Genomic DNA, 16,183 nt, shown 5'->3' on the forward strand with positions numbered 1-16,183 from the left:
TACAGGCACTCCTTATCTACTCTGCCTGCCTTTTTCCCCTCCTGCATGTGTCACTCCCAGTCCACATGTCTTCCTGTAACTAAGCCTAAGTACGTGTAACTCAAATAAATCACATATTCTGCCCATTTACTCTTGCCACTACCAGGGCTTGCCCTACCATTAGGCAAACTGGGTGGATGCCAAAAGTGGGGTGGCAAAGGCAGCCCTCCCCCCATTTCCTTGAGCTCCCTAAGCTAGCCTGCTGTGGCGGGAGGGGAGACAGGAGAGGCCCGTCTGGGCCAGCCCTCAGGTGTGGTGGGGACACTACACTGTCCTGTCAGGAGGGGTGAAGAAAAATTCAGGTGCCAGTCCAGTTGGGTTCTGAATGCGGGATGGACAGAACTTCATCTTGTGGGATGGCCCAGGCTCTCTTGTCTGCTCCTTTCTCTATTGCTTTCCCCTTTGTCAAATAGGGGCACAGATCTGTAACCTTATACTCTGCAAAGCACCATGCACAGTGATGGTGTACTACTATTACTTATTTACTTATTTTATTTAACAAAATTTATATACCACTTGATTGAAAAAAAATGTCTAAATGGTTTACAAAAAAATTAACATTATCAACAAAACACAAGTAATTAAAATATTTTAAAACATTTAAAACAGCAAAAGACTAGATTACTAAATATTAATACTAAATATGAATATTTAATATTAATTTAATATTTAATATTATTTAATATTTAATATTATTTACTAAACAGACTACTAAATATTACTACTACTAGTACTCCACACCACAAGTTCCTGCTTTTCTTTCCTTTTGCTGTTGGCTCCTTAAACCAAGAATTGTGACCCAATATAGAAGGAGGGGAGGGGGCTCTGCCTTGCTCAGTTCCCCCATATTTGGGTTTTAATCCTAGTGATGTCCCACAAATTAGCTAGGAACTGATCTGCATGAAATAAGCCCAAGGCTGCACAGCTTCTCTTTCTGTTCCAGAATGATCTGTGTGTACAGAGCGTACTCTTTTAGCGCCAGCCCCATGTTTGTCCAGCTCTGTGTCTCTGCATTTTTTATTGTCACATCCCTTGATCTGTTACCCTTCACAGCTATTACATGGAGTTGCTCAGAGGAGCATCCTTCCTAGGACTATAAAATGCAAGTTTCTTGCAAGATTCACAGTTCCATCCAACTTGCATGTTTGTCAAGAGTGGCAGAAAGTAGTGTAGTGGCAAATACAGAAGTGCAGGGTCCCTTCATGTTAATCACAGCCATGCGCCCTCTCCACTTTTTTTGCTGTGGGATTGAGAATGAGATCCTTGCCAGTGCCTAGGAACCAATAAGATGACAGGAGAGTATTAGCTACTGAGAAGAGTCTTCTCGGCCTTTGACTCACCTCCTTTCACTCTGATTGGCTCCAGTCAGCAGGAAAAGACAAGGAAGCATGTTAGAAGACTCTTCCCAGTGGCTAATACACTCCTCTTTCAGGCTCATTCGCTTGTGGGATGCTGGAGACATAGGGACCCTGCTGAGACCCTGCTTCCAAAAAAGTAAAGGGTCTAAGACCCCTCAAGACCCTGCATGACTACACGCCTGGTAGCAGAGAGAGAAGCAGCACAGATGGAAAAGGCAAGGACTTTTGGAGGAGAGAGACAACTAGCCATCCCATAGTACTAGACTAGAAGAACCAGGAGTGAACATTATGGTGCAAATGAACACAATCCCATAGGGAGGAAAGAAAGCCTATCCCATATTTCTCTTAGGCTCTGTCATTACTGCTGACAGCTATATCTGCTAGAGCAGAGATAGCCAATGGTGGTACCCTTCAGACGTTTTAGACTACAACTGCCATCAGCCCCAGCTAGCATGGTCAGTGGCCACGGATGGTGGAAGTTGTTATCCAAAACATCTGGAGGCACCACATTGGCTACAACCGTACTAAAACATGCCATGACTGAAATGTAAAGTGTATCTGGAAGAAGAGGTGTCAACACAGAGAAACAACTTTCTAAGATGCATGTATTTCCTCCCTTCCTTCCTATGGCTAAGATAGGCACAGAAGAAGTGGGGGCTACCTATATTTGGATACCATGGGATTAAAACCTCTTTTCTAATAGCAGTCTGAGGTCTCCAGTGATCCACATTGTTTCATTTTGGCTTCAAGAGTGGAAACATCTGGCACAAACATAGTTTGTTATGGGAATATTTCTGCAGGTGTCACCAAGCCTGGAGATACTTACTGTACCTGGCTTTCAGATGACTAGGGAGGGGCATTTGGAAAGAGAGTGGAAACAATGTGTATAGCTGCTATTCATATCTATGTGAGAAGATCTTTGAAAACGTCAAAGAAACAACAGAAGAAAACTTGTCAAAATATCAACAATTGGGCATTGTGTCTAAAACTGTTTTAGAGTTATTCTCATCTTAATTTAAAAATAAAATCTGAACTATATTGGGGTGTATATGCGTGTGATTTGTGTGGAAAACAAGTGTGTGTAGCACTGACGCAGCTACATGTTTTCCACAAGGCTATGCTTGATGAGGGGTACCTGGCAGACTGGCACATGCTCAGTGACCCAAGCTTGTCTTCCTCATTTAACATCTCATAGTGATGCTCACACTGTTGCATTCAGATTCTACTTGTGGCTTTTACATGGGCATATGGTTGGCCACTATGAGAACAGCATGCTATAGCTGGGGCCTTGGTCTCCTCCAGAAGGGCTTTTCTTATATTCTTACAACAGATTGTGGTGGAAGATCAGGAACAATAGTGTCACTCCACCCCTCCTGAAAAATCCACAGCAGGAAACCCCAAGCTAGTATCTCTTTCTGGAATATGTATCGGTCATGATTCATGACCCAGAGATCATGCACTGGGTGACAGACTCAGAGGACGATGAGGCTCCAGTTCAATTGGGGGTTGGGGAGTTGGGGAAGAACCATCTTCAGGAGCCTCCCATGTTGTTTACACAGTATTGCCATCCTCCTCTGATTCAATGGAGAAGTCTCCCATGGTAACCTTGTCTCCCCAGCCCAGCAGAATGAGACTGCAGAATGAGGCAAGGGCCCTTTCACAGCTAGCCAGCCCCTGTGAGGAAGCAGGGCTTAGTGCACTATGGTCCTGCCAACATATATAAGGCTTCAGTTGGAGCAGGGACTTGCGTTGTGTGAATGTGTTTGTTTGTATTTAAATATTTTTAAAATGTGCCTGGGAGAGCATGCTTTGTATTTAACGGGGGGGCTTCCGGGGGCCCCAATTAGCGTAGTGACGGGTAATGGGAGGTATGGCGTTAGGAGGAGAATGTGCCAGGTAAGGGGAACTCGCCCCAGACAAGTTGTGTCTGTGCCTTGTTCCGGTTCTCCTCAAGACCACAGAACTGCTGGTTGTTCTATCAGCCAGCCCTTAGATCTCCAGGTGCTGCTTTTGAATGCCAGGTCGGTATATAATAAAACCTCCCTCGTCCATGATTTAATTGTGGATGAGGGTGCCGACCTGGCGTGTATAACCGAGACCTGGGTGGGTGAGCAGGGAGGAGTTGCCCTCTCTCAGCTTTGCCCACCTGGGTATACGGTGCAGCACTATGGCAGATCTGAGGGCCGGGGAGGCGGGGTCGCTGTGGTCTATAGGAGTATTTTCTCTCTCACCAGGCATCCTGTCCAGATGACGACTGGTCTAGAGTGCCTCCACCTTGTACTGGGCCAAGGAGACAGACTGGGAATCTTGTTGGTGTACCGCCCACCTTGCTGCCCAACAGCTTCCCTAGCTGAGCTGACAGAGATAGTCTCGGAGGAGTTGTTGAGGTCCCCCAAACTTGTGGTATTGGGGGATATCAACGTTCATGCCGAGACTGTCTTATCTGGAGCGGCTCAGGATTTCATGGCCTCCATGACAACCATGGGGCTGTCTCAATTTGTTACTGGCCCAACGCATGTGTCGGGTCACACTCTTGATTTGATCTTCGCCACTGGTCATGGAGATGGTGATCTGGAGGTGGGGTATTTTTCATCTACTCCATTGTCATGGACAGATCACCGCCTGCTGAGTTTTAGACTTACGACGACTCTCCCTCTGCAAGGGTGGGGGACCTATTAAGTTGGTCCGCTCCCGGAGGCTTATGGATCCTATTGGTTTTCAGAGGGCTCTGGGAGTTTTTCCAGCTGATAGTACTGGCGCTCCTGTCGAGGCCTTGGTCGAACTGTGGAATACAGAGATGGCCCGGGCTATCGACACGATCGCTCCCGCGCGCCCTCTTCGATGCAGAGCTCATACAGCTCCGTGGTATACCCCGGAGCTGAGAGTGATGAAGCAAGAGAGAAGGAGGCTGGAGTGCAGATGGAGACGAACTCCAGACGGATGCAATTATGCTTTGGTAAGTGCCTCTACTAAGTCGTACATAAAAGCGGTAAGGGCGGCGAAGAAGTCCTACTTCGCTGCCTCTATCAAGACATCTCTCTGCCGCCCAGCAGAGCTTTTTAGGGTTGTACGAGGACTCTTACATTCTGGTCCTCAAGATACCATTGAAACATCTGAAGCTCGCTGTAACAACATTGCAGGGCACTTCCAAAATAAAATCGCATGCATCCGTAGGGACCTAGACTCTGATGTTATGACAGATGAATCCATTGAAGTGTCCAGAACACGGTCTTGTCTTTCATTATTGGATGAGTTTCAGTTGGTGCAGCTTGAGGAAGTGGACAAGGTGCTTGGAATGGTGCGGGCGACCACGTCTGCTCTAGATCCTTGTCCATCTTGGCTGGTCAAGGCTAGCAGGACTAGTACCACCGGCTGGGCCAAGGAAGTGATAAATGCCTCCTTGAGTGAGGGAGTAGTCCCTAGTAGCCTCAAGGAGGCAGTAGTGAGACCTCTTTTGAAGAAACCTTCCTTAGACCCAGATAACTTGAACAATTATAGACCGGTGGCAAATATCCCCTTTTTGGGCAAGGTTCTGGAGCGGGTGGTTGCCAATCAGCTCCAGGTGCTCTTGGATGAGACCGATTATCTGGATCCATTTCAATCCGGTTTTAGGCCTGGTTTTGGCACTGAAACAGCCTTGGTCGCCCTGTACGATGACCTCTGTCGGGAGAGGGACAGAGGGAGTGTGACTCTGTTGATTCTCCTTGATCTCTCAGCGGCGTTTGATACCATCGACCATGGTATCCTTCTGGGGAGACTCGTGGAGTTGGGAGTTGGAGGCACTGCTTGGCAGTGGTTCTGCTCCTACTTGGCGGATCGTCACCAGAAGGTAGTACTTGGGGAACATTGCTCGACACCTTGGACTCTCCATTGTGGAGTCCCTCAGGGGTCGATTTTGTCCCCCATGCTTTTTAACATCTACATGCAGCCTCTGGGTGCCGTCATCAGGAGTTTTGGAGTGCGTTGCCACCAGTACGCTGATGACACGCAGCTCTATTTCTCCTTTTCATCTTCTACAGGTGAGTCTGTGGATGTGCTGAATCATTGCCTGACCGCGATAATGGACTGGATGAGAGCTAATAAACTGAGATTCAATCCAGACAAGACTGAGACACTGTTGGTGAGTGCCTTCTCTGCCCACATGGTGGATGTTCACCCTGTTCTAGATGGGGTTACACTCCCCTTGAAGGAACAGGTTCGTAGTCTGGGAGTTCTTTTCGATCCTTCCTTGTCTCTTGAGCAGAGCTTGGAAAAGTTACTTTTTTGAACTACAACTCCCATCAGCTCAATCCAGTGGCCATGCTGGCTGGGGCTGATGGGAGTTGTAGTTCAAAAAAGTAACTTTTCTAAGCTCTGCTCTGGAGGCGCAAGTGGCCTCGGTGGCAAGGAATGTGTTCTACCACCTTCGGTTGGTAGCCCAGCTACGCCCCTATCTGGACAGGGATGACCTCGCCTCAGTTGTTCATGCTCTGGTAACTTCTAGGCTGGATTACTGTAATGCACTCTACGTAGGGCTGCCCTTGAAGACAGTTCGGAAGCTTCAGCTAGTGCAAAACGCAGCAGCCAGACTGCTGACGAGGACCAGCCGGTCAGCACATATAACACCTGTTCTGGCCCGTTTGCACTGGCTACCTATTTGTTTCCGAGCCAGATTCAAGGTGCTGGTTTTGACCTATAAAGCCTTACACGGCGTGGGACCGCAATATCTTGTGGAACGCCTCTCCCGCTATGAACCTACCCGGTCACTTCGCTCAGCATCTAAGGCCCTCCTCCGGGTACCAACCCATTGAGAAGCCCGGAGGACAGTTACTCGATCTAGGGCCTTTTCTGTAGTGGCCCCTGAACTGTGGAACAGCTTCCCCGAAGAAGTACGCCTGGCGCCTACGCTTCTATCTTCTCGGCGCCAGGTTAAGACCTGGCTATGCTCCCAGGCATTTTAAGCGTTTATGTTATAATTTTATATTTTTCTTTTTTCTTTTGTTGCTGCTTGTGTTTATTGTTTGTTGTCTGATTTTATTGTTGATATTTTGTATTTTAACTTTTTTGTACACCGCCCAGAGAGCCACTCGCTATGGGTGGTCTATAAATGAAACAAATAAAATAAATAAATAAATAAAGAGCAAAAGCTCACAAAGCTACTGTAATAGGATCCTGGAAACTCTTCAAGGTCCTGCAGATGCTCTGGCTGCTTTGAATGCTGCTTTGAATACTGCAGAGCTTCCCCTGTGAGCCTTGAGCTCACAGAACAGGACATTATCTGCCTTTTGCACAGAGCATGGAAGTAACTAGTTACAAGTAACGAATTACTTGTAATTCATTACTTTTTAGAGTAACGAGTGGGTAATTCCTTTACATTTTGATTGTAATAGAACTAGGAGTAATTTTACTACTTTTGTGGAGTAATTGTAACTTTTCCAGAATTACTTTTGGGCATTACTTGGGGGGGGAGCAGGGGAAGTCTTCTGCTCCTCTGATTTGTGGATGAAAATCATGTGCCTCAAACTGGGCTTCTGTGCAGTGTCGCTCTTTCCTCATGCTCTGTGGGTGGGTAGGAGGCGACGAGGGAGGAGGCAGAGAGTGAGATGGGGTGGAGTGGAGAAAACAATTATTTTAAAAAATGGATAGTGGTGGTGAAGAATGGAGTGGAGGGGAAAAGGATCCAGAGGTCAAGAACATGGATAAAGGAGGAGAAGGAGGCAGCAGCAGAATGAAGATAAAGAACTGTGGAGGTGAAAGATGACTCTCTCTCTCTCTCTCTCTCTCTCTCTCTCTCTCTCTCTCTCTCTCTGTGGGTGTGGGTGTGGGTGGGTGAGTCGGTGTGGTTTTCACTTGGCACACAAAGTGGCCTCCACCACCCTCTCTGGCTACTGTGCTGCATTTGCACTAGTTTAACTTTTTTGCATCTCGGGAAAATGTTTGCTTGAGTGAGTGTCCCTTAGTTGGTGGCAGGGCAGGGTCTTTGAGGTGATTAAGTGAGAGAGATTATGCTTGCTGGCTGAGGGGGGGTTGCACTTGGTTTGACGTGCAAAGATCTGAGTAGTAGCCTCTGCCTCCCTCCCCACCACCCGTACCAGCGGAGAGACCACCATTGCTATCTTATGAATAAAAGTAATTATTCTACTACCTCTGTATGTGTTTGTTTATTTTTAATGTTGTTTTAGGCTACTTAGATGTGCAGCAGCCAAGGCCAGAACCTTGTAGGTGTTTTTTTTAAGTAACTGAAATGTAATTGTAATGATTACTTTGGAGGAAAAGTAAAGTTACTTTCAGAGCAATTGTAACTGTAACGGTAATTACTACTTTTTGGGCCATGCAACTGTAACTGTAATTTATTACTTTTTAAAAGTAATCTTCCAAGCTCTGCTTTTGCAGGTGGATCTTTTAATGATAATAGAGGGTTGCACAACTGGAGACCCAAAGGCCAAATGTGGCTTCTTAAGCACCACCACTCAGCTGCCTTGTCAACAAAGAGGCAAGAGGGGTGTGTGGAGGGAGTAGTGGCTACAGCAACAGTAATTTACTTGCAATCTGTTCTAGGGGCTGAGCCATTGACCCACCAGCTTCCATCTCTCCTCAAAGTGGTCCTTGTATAAAACATGTAACTAAGGCAGAAGTGGATAAGCTTTGGCCCTCCAGATTCCCATCATCCCTAATTATTGGCCATGCTGGCTGAAGGTGATGAGAGATGGAGTCCATCAACATCTGGAGGGCCACAGGTTCTCCATTCCTAGACTAAGGCAAAATAGAAAACTCAGTAAACTGAAGCCATAAAACCACTACCAGACACAACTGTGGGAAGCTTAATAGACAATATAAAAACTGACAAATCACCAGACCCGGATGGCATCCACCCGAGAGTTCTCAAAGAACTCAAATGTGAAATTGCTGATCTGCTAACTAAAATATGTAACTTGTCCCTCGGGTCCTCCTCCGTGCCTGAGGACTGGAAAGTGGCAAATGTAACGCCAATCTTCAAAAAGGGATCCAGGGGGATCTCGGAAATTACAGGCCAGTTAGCTTAACTTCTGTCCCTGGAAAACTGGTAGAAAGTATTATTAAAGCTACATTAACTAAGCACATAGAAGAATAAGCCTTGCTGAAGCAGAGCCGGCATGGCTTCTGCAAGGGAAAGTCCTGTCTCAGTAACCTATTAGAATTCGTTGAGAGTGTCAACAAGCATATAGATAGAGGTGATCCAGTGGACATAGTGTACTTAGACTTTCAAAAAGCGTTTGACAAGGTACCTCACCAAAGACTTCTGAGGAAGCTTAGCAGTCATGGAATAAGAGGAGAGGTCCTCTTGTGGATAAGGAATTGGTTAAGAAGCAGAAAGCAGAGAGTAGGAATAAACGGACATTTCTCCCAATGGAAGGCTGTAGAAAGTGGAGTCTCTCAAGGATCAGTATTGGGACCTGTACTTTTCAACTTGTTCATTAACGACCTGGAATTAGGAGTGAGCAGTGAAGTGGCCAAGTTTGCTGACGACACTAAATTGTTCAGGGTTGTTAAAACAAAAAGGGATTGCGAAGAGCTCCAAAAAGACCTCTCCAAACTGAGTAAATGGGCAGAAAAATGGCAGATGCAATTCAATATAAACAAGTGTAAAATTATGCACATTGGAGCAAAAAATCTTAAATTCACATATACGCTCATGGGGTCTGAACTGGCGGCGACCGATCAGGAGAGAGACCTCGGTGTTGTAGTGGACAGCACGATGAAAATGTCGACCTAGTGTGCGGCAGCTGTGAAAAAGGCAAATTCCATGCTAGCGATAATTAGGAAAGGTATTGAAAATAAAACAGCCGATATCATAATGCCGTTGTATAAATCTATGGTGCGGCCGCATTTGGAATACTGTGTACAGTTCTGGTCGCCTCATCTCAAAAAGGATATAGAGTTGGAAAAGGTTCAGAAGAGGGCAACCAGAATGATCAAGGGGATGGAGCGACTCCCTTACGAGGAAAGGTTGCAGCATTTGGGGCTTTTTAGTTTAGAGAAAAGGCGGGTCAGAGACATGATAGAAGTATATAAAATTATGCATGGCATTGAGAAAGTGGATAGAGAAAAGTTCTTCTCCCTCTCTCATAATACTAGAACTCGTGGACATTCAAAGAAGCTGAATGTTGGAAGATTCAGGACAGACAAAAGTACTTCTTTACTCAGCTCTTAGTTAAACTATGGAATTTGCTCCCACAAGATGCAGTAATGGCCACCAGCTTGGATGGCTTTAAAAGAAGATTAGACAAATTCATGGAGGACAGGGCTATCAATGGCTACTAGCCGTGATGGCTGTGCTCTGCCACCCTAGTCAGAGGGAGTATGTTTCTGAAAACCAGTTGCCGGAAGCCTCAGGAGGGGAGAGTGTTCTTGCACTCAGGTCCTGCTTGCTGGTTTCCCCCAGGCACCTGGTTGGCCACTGTGAGAAGAGGATGCGGGACTAGATGGGCCCAACTTGATCCAGCAGGCTCTTCTTATGTTCTTATGGATATTTAGTTTAATGGGACTTACTCCCTGGTAAGTGCTTATAGGACTGCATTGTAGGTTAGTTGAACTTGAGCCATGGTAAATTGCAAATTCAGCTAATTGAGACTGCAGTCCTCTACATACTTACCTGTGAGTAAGTCCCACTGAATCCAATACTTATCATCAGACATGCACAGAACTCTGTTGTTGGTCTGGATCCAACCTATTTATTTTAACTGGCAAATGTCTCCTGTATTTAAACACTTAAAATTTAAGGAAATCTTTCTAGTGCTCAGCATAGCAAGTAAATGTCGCTTCAGATGTGTAAAGAAGAGTGTGTTAATGCTAGAAACAGACAACAGTTACCAAGTAAACAGGAATGAAGTAAAAAACTGGAATCCTGATTCAGCATTATATACAATTTACGTGATCATTAGTAACCCTATAAAATATTTGCAGGACCAGAATTCACAGTCAGTTTGCAAGCAAATAAATTACTACACAGAGGAGAAGTGAAGAATCAGTTTCTTTGCTCTGAGCCAAAACTCCCTTAGCAATGCAGGACATGAGAAAATATTAACTGACAATATAGGCAGTATAGCTCATTCATTATTATTTTTTAAAGTCAGTCAGCCTGGAAAGACCACAATGAGTCAGCAGCTTTGTGTCTAACATAAAAATCCTCTGTGATTCCACAGTCAAACTATAAACCTGTCAATAATGTAAAGGATGCAAAAGATTCTGACCAGCTCAGTGTGTTCATTTGTTTCCTTTCTGGGCAGGAATCCCAGCAAAGCAGATACTTATGCATAGTCTGTCCTCATTTCATCTAATTACAAGCTTCTCTCTAGGGGAGAGGTTGGGGGAAGGGTGGGGGAAGAGGTTTGATCGCCCAGCTGTAGGTCACTTAGGCAAGGAGTTTCTGGAATATGCATTGATCCAGTGAGTGCTAAAACTGTCAAAGTTCCCAGGGTTCTCTACACGCACAAAAGTCTTTTCCATTACACAAGTTGTTGGAGTCGGCCAATGGAAAACAGTTAGGACGTTAGAGTTAGAACATGCAGTGCAATAAATCAGCACATGGTGTATAAGAATGTTTGAAGAACTAGTACATCAGCCAACTAAAGAACAGTTTTCTTTCTTTCAAGGTCTGGACTAGTTACTCTCAGAAGAAGACAGAAGTGGGGGCATCCACACTGGAGTTTAATGTGGATTTGAAGCTGCTTTTCTCTCTCTTTTTTTTTTTGGCAGTGCCCACACAATGCCTTATTCTTAAAAGGTGGCAGCCCATACTTTTTCCCTGCTAAAATCAGATCTGCAGATAATCCAATAAAGAAAGAAAATGCAATTCAAAATTGACTGTGGATGTACTGAAGAGCATTGTGTAGGCTGGGTTTTTTTGGGGGGGGGATACGTGTAGTGACCACACCTCTACTTCCATTTTGTTTCAAAGAATGCACTCTGCCATTTTTCACAGTTGCTGTTTGGATATTTTCATTTTTAAAAGAGCTGTCTTTTGCCCAGAACTGCTCTTGAACAAAACTGAATTAAAAATAAAAACAAAATTTGCCCTTAAACATACAGTAGGTTGGCAAGGAACAGGGGAGGAAAGGAAGTGGCAGCCTTTCACAAGAACAATTCCAAATCCTTACCTGGCTTGGAGCAACACACCTTTTTTTTTTACTGCTCTTTTGTGCAGGTCTGGTGTATCAAAACATGTATTTACCAATTTTAAAATTAAAAAGTGGTGCCAAGACCGGTAAACAAATACAGGTGCACATGCCCACAAGAGATCTCTGGTTTCCCAGCCTGAAGGTCCGGACACACACATATTTTTATTATTATTTACTGCTATTTTGTGCAAGTTGGGTAAATGAGAAAAGTTGCATAAAACAAAATTAAGGTGCACACAGCTAAACAAATACTGCACAAAGGCCTACAATGGATCTGAGAGTTCTGAAACGTACAGTGGGTGGAACTGAGGGGATGTGGCAACAATACACAATGCAAATATATCCCATCAAGCACTGCCCACCAGTGTGGATGGGAATCCATGAGCTAGATTTCAGAGAGGTAACACTGAAAGCACTCGTGTTAATGAAGGTGCACAAACAGCAACCCAGGTATGCATGAATGCCCTTGTGTGAACACAGCCAGAGAGAGATCATATACACATAGTTGGTCTCTTGCCCTTTTCCTTATATAAAAAATTGTTATAGGCCACATAATGGGGAAGGGCTGTAGCTCAGTAGTAGAGCATCAGCCTTGCAAAGGGAAGGTCCCAGGTACAATCCCTGGGATCTCCAAGAAGGGTCGTGAGAGGCTCCTGCCTGAAACTCTGGAGAGTCACTGCCAGTCAGTGTAGACAACACTGAGCTACATGGACCCTGGGTCTGACTCAGTAGAAGGCGGCTTCCTATGTTCCTGAGACACATGTAACATTTTATTTTGGCTAAATGCCAAGGGACTCGCTCAACACACTCAAGGGCCTATTCACACAGTTACTACACACACACACGTGAGCAGTCCCATCCTTTAAGTGGGTACACACAAACAGTAAGCATGAACCCAGGGGAGCCCGGGGGCACACACATACAATTGACATGGGTGTAAAAAGTGTTACCGCGATCATGGATAGCTTCCAATCAACTGTTTTCAATTCACCCTTCCAATTCTTTAGACATATGTACACAGCTAAGGCAACAATCCTAAGCACACTCAGGAGTAAGTTCCACTGAAGTCGGTAGGCTTACTTCCAAGTAAAGCATGGTAGGTTCTAGCTGTAAGGAGGGCTCAGCACTGTTCAAGTGTAGGGGAAATTTCCAGTGTAAACCAACCCTCACTGATAAGCCATTGGGGCTAAGAGTCTCTCCAAATCAGATTAGTTAGTGACCTTAACATCCATTATAATTGTGCTCTTTATAATGTGTTACACATTTCCCCAGAGCAGCTAACATAGCTTATCACCACTGTTCCCCTAACATACCCTAAATACACTGTAGGCTGATTCACAGATGTTATGTACATACATCAATCAATTACTTGCAGCCAAGTGTATGAGGTGCCTCCAATTATTGAGCACAGGCATTCAGGCACACCCAGGGCATTACAGACACACACTGTAAAACAGAGTGGTATGATGTTAAAAGTGTGAAATATATTTATAATGCTTTTCTTTACAATGGAAACTTTTCACTACACCAACATTAGTATTCGGTAGGGTCACCAGGTGCCAGATAAAATAGCTTCACAGGCCAGGTACAGCTCATTGGTATTCTATGATGCTAAGTGATTTTAAAAAGGAGTATGGCACTGGGAACAAGAGGAATTACTCTTTACACAAAGGTGCTCTCAGACAATAGCAGAGGATTTAGGATATACATACTTATTCAGGAGAAGCACTATTGAACTCAATGGGACTTACTTCTGAGTAAGCATGCATAGGATTCCACTGTTAGCTAATAGCTGGAGACCTCTATAATCTTGTCTTAACACAATGTATTCAGTAGAAAGACAGCACCAATCAAGAAGCGTAATCAAGGCCATTTACGGAGAGTGTGTATCATGTATCTGGCCCAAATGCAATCAACTTAATGCTGGTGCAAGTACAGCCATGCTGCCAGAATGCTACAATTCAGAACTGGCATAAATCAGAGGGAAACTTTATAAAACTTGCCATTACAACAGGAGAGATGCTGGCTCAAAAATGTTCTGCCCTTACACAAATGCAAAACTGAAAATAAACACTAGCCCTGAACAGGATCTCACAGACAATGTGCCTATGTATAGTATAAAAACTCAAACTATGACTTCTGATGAAGTGTCAATCATTGATAACCTCTAGCTATGTGGTAAGGCAACTGTTGCTATCACTCTGCACTCAAAATTTGGGAAATCATTATTGTATTTATTATTATCATCAGGGCCAGCACCAGGCATTACTGGGCCCTTGGACATCAGCCTGTCAGGGCACGTGGCTCCTGCCTGTTCTACCTACCCCTTTCCAGTCTCCTACTCTGTGCGCGCTGGGCTGCCATCAACCAAAATGGTGGCAGAGGCTTCTCTAAGGGGCTGATGCCCCAACCGCCATCTTGGTTGATGGCACGCATGCGCAGTACACTCAGAGTTGGAAAATTTACTTTTTTGAACTACAACTCCCATCAGCCCAATCCAGTGGCCATGCTGGCTGGGGCTGATGGGAGTTGTAGTTCAAAAAAGTAACTTTTCCAAGCTCTGAGTACACTACATGCACGCATACATGCCTGCCATCAACTAAGATGGTAGTAGGGGCATTAGCCTCTTAAAGAAGCCTCTGTCGCCATCTTGGTTGATGGCATCCTTGCGTGCAAAGCGCATGCAGCAGCCAAAGACAGGAGAGAGAGGTAGGTGGAGTGGGTGAACGGGCGGATAGCCTAGAAGACCCCTCCCTGCAATCTGCGGCAGGGAAGAGCTACTCTCCCACCCGTAAGAGGGGCTCTTCAGGGGCCCCACTGGGCCACGGGCCTCTTGGCCAGGGCCTGACCTGGCCCCCCTTTGGTGCCGGCCCTGATCATCATTATCATTTATTATCATTTACTAGCCACCTTTCTAATGCTCAAGGCAGCACACAGTAAGAAATAAAACAAAACCAACTCAATCGCTAAGAAAAACATGAAAAAAGCAATGAAACCATACAAAACTAGCCAACTGAACCAAAGACCAAACAGTAAATAGCATTTTGCAACCCTTACAGAAGACCAGTAAAGAGCAGGAATTACAGATCTCTGGAGGGGTATTCCTTCCACAGCCTCGGGGCAACTGCTGTAGAGGCTCTGCTTCTTTCTGTAACAGTATGTGAAGAGCTGGAGCAGGGTCTGAAAAGTGGATCAAAGCTGGCATAGTTAAAGGCATTCTTTGGGCTCCTCTAGACAACCTGTTTATTCAGCGTTCATCCTGACTTACTTGCAGTGGTTAGACTATGTCCGGTCTTTACAGAGCTTTCATTCTGGTTTGTTTATGGGGCAGCTCTATGCAAATGAGCATTTATCCTGATGTTCGTGCAGGGAGTTTACATGTCTTCTGGTTAATCATTCATTCATCCCACCCTCTCAGTGCATGTCCCGGTCACTTTCTTAATCACAAAAAAAGTCCGCTTTGGCTTTTTTAAATGTGGATTTGTTGTCCTAAGGAGAAAGAGCACTTTAATCCACTTTCATTGCAATAACCGAAAGTTCTCCCTTCCTGAAGTTTTACAAAGAATAAAGATAAAAGAAATGGGGTGTGGAGAGCAGCAATCATTGAATTTCTGACAGTAGTGCAGTCTGGAGACACCCTTTGAGATGTGTGGCCCATGTTGTTGTAATGTCGCCATACCATGACAGAGTCTAAAGGTTACAAATGTCCAGTTCTCCACATGGTTAAGGCAGCCAATAAATTTCAGGCATTTAGCAGCTTCCTTCCTTTCTCTCTCTCTCTCTCTCTGGCCTAGCAACACTTATTACACTGTTTCTGTTGTTTAGTGAAAGGAGTGCATGTATTCTTTATACTTCAGCCTTCTGTGAAAGATGCATGGGGGAGAAGTCCAGGCTTTTGCTGTAACTACTCTATGTGAATGCAGTGTATTTCTACACACACACACACACACACACAAAAGTACTAGTACATCCTTGTTCTTTCTAACTCAGATCTTACTTTGTGTGAAACATTTCAATTTTGTTGAAATATTTAAAAATTATAGCTTTGCCAGTGCAAATACTAATATGCATGCTGCAGCTGTTATGCCCAAACTGCAGGTCAGACAGGGCTGTGGCTAGAAGTTAGTATAATCAAGTGTTAGGGGGTCAGGCAGAGGCAGAGGCAGAGGCAGAGGCAGAGGCAGAGGCAGAGACAACCCTGCAATGCAGTCCACTGTGATTGCAGGTAGTGGGGCTGTGCTAGGAGAGAGTGACTTTGGATAGCCCAGCAATTTAGTCTCTTAAGACTGTGGGTCAGAAGTGGGACTGAGATTTCCACAGCAACTTACATTGTATTTCTATATAAATTATAGTAATTATTTCCAAATGTGCATCTATACATATGAAAGCATATGTTAATTCTGTGCAAACTTGTGTCCCTTTTTGTCCTCTTGTTTGGTGATGCACAGTTGGCCACTCTATCACCAATATCCTGCACCTTTCACACAATACAATACAGAGTCCCATCCTACACACAGGTACGCATTCTGTTGTCATAATGACGGACACTTTGCCAGCATTCTCTTTCTTTGTTCTGTTAAAAGCCCAAGATTTTTATACTCTCATGTGCAATTGTTGAAGCTTTTCAAAGAATAAAGAAAAAAGAAACAG

At 44.8% G+C, this 16,183-nt stretch overlaps 1 protein-coding gene across 3 annotated transcripts in view; it reads right to left on the bottom strand.

Annotated features, from left to right (window-relative positions):
- DPF3 (double PHD fingers 3) overlaps positions 1-16,183 on the bottom strand; it is a 324,681-nt gene that overhangs the window by 262,842 nt on the left and 45,656 nt on the right. The gene's annotated exons all lie outside the window — the stretch shown is intronic.

This window comes from Rhineura floridana, chromosome 2 (assembly GCF_030035675.1).
Source record: "Rhineura floridana isolate rRhiFlo1 chromosome 2, rRhiFlo1.hap2, whole genome shotgun sequence".
Classification (NCBI taxonomy): domain Eukaryota; kingdom Metazoa; phylum Chordata; class Lepidosauria; order Squamata; family Rhineuridae; genus Rhineura; species Rhineura floridana.